Raw genomic sequence first — 5,238 nt, 5'->3', positions numbered from 1 at the left:
AATCAGCAATCTCACAATATTAATTATATTATATAAATATATATATATTTGTATATATTATATATATTTTGTTTTTAGACATCCATTTTAATCATTAGTTCTCACTATAAACGTTCCAGTATACACATAGGTTTGTGTCTTGATACGTTTTATCTGGCTGGCGGATGTTATGAGCATTTGTCTTAAATGTATGGCACCAATTGATATAGATAAGTAGAATCTTTTGCCGGTCAGATGAAACGCACCAACATACAAATTAATGTGTACCCTTAAATGTACGCTTATAGTCGGATTGGTTTATTTTAGTGAGAATTATTCAACTAACTGGCTCTCTAAAAACAATAACAATGAGTTGAATGACGTCAACATCATACCTCCTAAACTATCGGAGGAAAAAAATGACGTCACTCAGCTATTTGTTATTGTTCTAATGATACGTTGGTTCCTAAATCCTTGGAAGTGTGTATGTGACAGTCCTTCGGAAGACAAAAAAATGAATAGGTTACATATTGTATCATAAAGTGGCATAACTATTTGAAAGATCTGAACAAGTGTGTATGAAAGGTGTCAGACAAAGCAAGAGAGAAAAATACAAGATAAAAACCATCCCCCAAAAAATGAGTCGACCGCAATAGTCTTGGGATCGAACCTCAAGATTGGCACCTTTCAAACACACTTGTTCAGTTCTTTATCTTACACCCGTGCCTGCTCCTTAATTTCTTAATTTCATAACTATTTTATAAGAATGATGAATAGGCAGATTCTAAGACTTAAAAAGCAGAGGAGGAATGACCTTTATTCATGACCAGCATATTATGTTTAGACAAGGAAATAAAATAGGATGTCATCAATCTGAAACCGGAAGATCATTTATACAAAGTATGTACTCAGCCCACCGGAAGAGTAGATTTACACTTCTAATAAGATAGGAACCAGTTTTTATAGCACACATTTTCTTTCTTATTCTATCAACAAGACTATTGATGCATTGCGTTTAACCCTCCCCCCCCCCTCCCCAAACAAAAAAGCTCATGAACCATCCGCCAGCCGGATATGTACAAACACACAAAGCAATGTGTAACCTTAAACGTTTATCTGATTGATACAATTTAGTGAGAACTACTCAAAAGAATGGCGGCTAAAAACAATAACAAAGAATTTTGTTCTATCTATAAAAATATTTTAGGTTTCACATAGTTGTGTGTGTTATCTCCAGCTGGCGAAATGTGAGCTTTTATTTCTGTTATTTTTTGGATAAACGCGATGCATCAACTGATTTTCGTGAGATCTACTCAAAACTGTTGTGGGATGAAATTGAATCGAATCTGACCTAAACCGTGGCCTTCGTAAAGTTATGCTGATACTGACCAAAAAATGACGTAAAAATGCCAGTCTTTTACCGCAAAAGAAAACAAATCGCGAGTTGTATTCAATAGTTCAACCAATCAAATGACATGTTTCCATGAGCTCTACTAACGACAACTCACTAGGCGGTGCAAAAACCAAATAATGACGTCAAACTGCCAGTCCTTTTGGATTTCAGTATCAGGCTATAACATAACGATGGCTACAAACCCCTCCCCCCTCCCCCCCCTCCTAACCCCAATATCAGTTCACAACACAGCATCTCTGAGTAAAAAGCGTTTGTACTATCTACACATTTAATAACATCTTTTATTTTTACTCTGTGTACACGAATGGAAAGGATGAGGGCCTTTGTTATTTTTCCTCGACAGCCTTTTAGTGACAGTTAAAAGTTACACACAGATCTGGGTGTCGGTATTTTAGATTGGCTGGCGGATGTCGTACGTATTTTTACCTCAACGCATAGCATCGATATTTCAATGTGTTACTTATAATAATATTTAAAAGATGGAGCTTCTTCGTCTACACAGCACGCATGTTTGAATGTGTGCTGATGAAACTGTGACGAGTGAAAAAGTCATTTCATAAATTTTACAACAACAATGATAAGTAGTGCCGTTATTTCCGAGTATCTGCTGAATCTGAATGTTATTCGAAGTCGACTCAATTGGATTCAATAGTCTGATGTCACGTTGCCCAGCAACGACGGCCATCGTGGTTCTAAACAAAGAAAATCGGTACTTTTTATTCTTCATGCTGGCTAGAACTTTTCATATGTCTTGTGATCAGAACGTGTAAAAGTCAAAGCATGATCAGATTTATGTTTCTTTTTCCCCTCTGGATACGCTTTTATGCTCGTCGGAGAACTATTTCATAAGGGCGTCCGCCGTTGTTCCGATAGTTTAAAGCCAGTTACTAAGTTACTATGCGTCATTACGAGGGAAGTGACGTCACGACTGTTGAAGCGTATTCTGATGTATTTGTATTCGAGGGCGGAGCGAGTTGTTGAGTGCGATAGCGGCCATTGCTGGTGTTCAGACTGAAGAATGTTGATAATCTTCCTAAGAAGGTAATAAATTCTTTATTTAACTGTTCTTATTCATTATTATTATTATTATTATTATTATTATTATTATTATTATTATTATTATTATTATTATTATTATTATTATTATTATTATTATTAATATTATTATTATTTTATGTGAAAAAATAACGATAACTGTTGTATTGTAAGTTTTAATTTATTAGACGAAGAAGAGTTTAGTGTGTTGGTCCGTTTTACTTCCGGATGGCAATGTTGTGAGCTTCTTAGTCAAGCGCTTACAATCTATAGCTGACACTGAGCAACACATGACGTCAAAAGACAAGTCTTTGGCCACAAAATAAAACAAACCGTGAATAGTATTCAATAGCTCAACCAATGGAATCACTTGTTTCCTTGAGCTCTACTAACGACAACTCACCAGGCGGTGCAAAGACCTAGAAAATGACGTCAAACTGCCAGTCCTAGTGGGTTCTAGTGTCGGGCTATCACTTAACGATGGCTTCGTAGAGAGTCCCATTTGTCTTACCTTTTCTTGGGTGCTTTAATTGTAATTCTAGCACTTTTTACTATTCCATTTTCTTCCTTTTTACTGGCGCTGATATGACTCTAACTCTCTCATTACCGACCATTTTCAGTATTTTCCCAACATGGCAGGCTTACCCAACAGAAGAAAAACACTTAAAAACAAAACAAAAACAATCCATTATAAGACCTCCCCCCCCCCTCCTACCCCAACAATTGTGACAGATCTGTTTACAGACGATCTAGGTGAACCGAATCAGATGGAATACAAAAATTTACTGAAGACTTTTTGAGCCAAAGGGGGTCCCGATAGCTCAGTCGGTAGAGCACTATCGATTCACACGCAAAGGGTTCCGAGATCGATCCCGGGTGCAGTCGAGATTATTTTCTGAACCCTCCCCCCACCCCTGTCCACCCAGCAGTGATTGGGTAGCTGATTCTGTTTTATATATAGCGGAAGTAGTTTGCTATAGACTAGCGTCCTACCCAAAAGGTTACAAGCGATTCCTATTGCCCGTTTCTCGCTATAGAAACCGGGATAAACTAATCCAGCATTTTGTTCATCTTGACCAATGGGTTAATTTACAACTTTTTAAAATAAAGCAGCGAGTTTACATTTATTTCTATATCCAATCGTTGGACAACAACAAGTCATATGATCGATGGTTCGGTTGAACGAAAACACGAATATAATTGGATTCAATAGTCTGATGGTACTTTTTATCCTTCATGCTGGCTAGTACTTTTCATATGTCATGTGATCAGAATGTATAAAAGTCAAAATATGATCATATTTATAATGGTTTTTTTTCCTCTGGATACACTTTTATGCTCGTCGGAGAAATATTTCATAAGGGCGTCCGCCATTGTTCCGATAGTTTAGAGCCAGTTACTAAGTTATTATACGACATTACGAGGGAAGTGACTGTTGAAGCCAATTCTCAAATTTCATGTGATGGGCCACAAAAGGATAAACAAAGGGGGGAGACGCATATTTGAAAAAAAAAATTCCTTAAAAAATATATATGACACACATCGAAAATCCTAATTTGATGTAGATATCTAGAATGAACAAAGTTGACGTTAAACAGCTCCAAGTTATAATTTTAGACTTTTTAGGGATAAGATCTCACTAAATTAAATATCAATCAGACTATAAACGTTAAAGGTTACACACAGTTGATATGTTTAATTTGTCTGGCTGATGTTGTGAGTATTTTACATCGACCCATAGCATCCATATCTTCTCAGTACGCTTCAGCCATTTACATTTTTTTATTCACTTTAACTGTGGTTATTTAATTACAAGACATTTGAGCGTCATCTCACAAATTTGGGTCTTGTCTGGTTTTCAATTATCAACGCCGATGCGAGATGAAACCAATTAAGGGCGATGGAATTTCATTTTCATCATTTCATGAAAAAAAGAAGTGTTTCAGAACCATTGGACCCATGGAGCCGGAGTTTTACCAGGTTTCTATAGCCTGAATAATAACAGTTTCTTGCTATCATTTGGATAGGACGCTAGTCTATCGCAAAGTACTTTCCGCCAGGTCTAAGATTCCCAGCAACTCATTCACTGCTGGGTAGGACGGGGGGTCAGAAAAAAATATTGTCTGCACCCGAGATCGATCTCCATCCTTTTGTGAGTGAAGTGAACGCCGTGTCTTCTTTCCCCTTACATATGTTTTCCGAGTTGCTTTCTGTCTTTGTCTTGGAATGGGATTACTTAGTTTTGACCTAGCCCTGACCAGGAGGGAAACAGTCAAATGTATAGTTATTGATATGGGAGATGATATTTTACCTTTGTAAATCATATCTCTGATATGTATTGTTAGTTATGTATTATTCTGTAAACATTTGGCTGTGTTCCTCTTAGTGGGACACTGTGCTGGTGTCTGGATGAGACTTTAACCCTTTCCTTACCAGCCATTTTCAGAATTTTCCCCAAAACTTCACACCCATCCAACACAAAAATAGACAGTTCTCACTCAAACAGAAAAGCAACAAGCACATTCTATACATAATATTGTTCGACAATATAAACTCTATTACAGAATGTTAAGTTTTTATAGCTATAGCGAAAAGAAATGAAATCTGGACGAGAAAAGGGACGGTTGAATCGTAACAAATGTGACGATTTTTCAATAGGTGGTAAGGAGAGGGTTAAGGTGATCTCACAACAAGTACATTAATGGTATGCTCTTGGTATCTACATCTGTTCCCTATTTGAACCAATTCCCCTTTGTCTTAACTTTTATTGTGTGCTTCGATTATAAATCTAGAATATTTTGACAATTCCA

This window comes from Berghia stephanieae, chromosome 5 (genome assembly GCF_034508935.2).
Source record: "Berghia stephanieae isolate SIO BIC M18660-M18661 chromosome 5, UCSD_Bste_1.3, whole genome shotgun sequence".
Taxonomy (NCBI): Eukaryota; Metazoa; Mollusca; class Gastropoda; order Nudibranchia; family Aeolidiidae; genus Berghia; species Berghia stephanieae.
Note: the sequence above shows the minus strand (reverse complement) of the source record.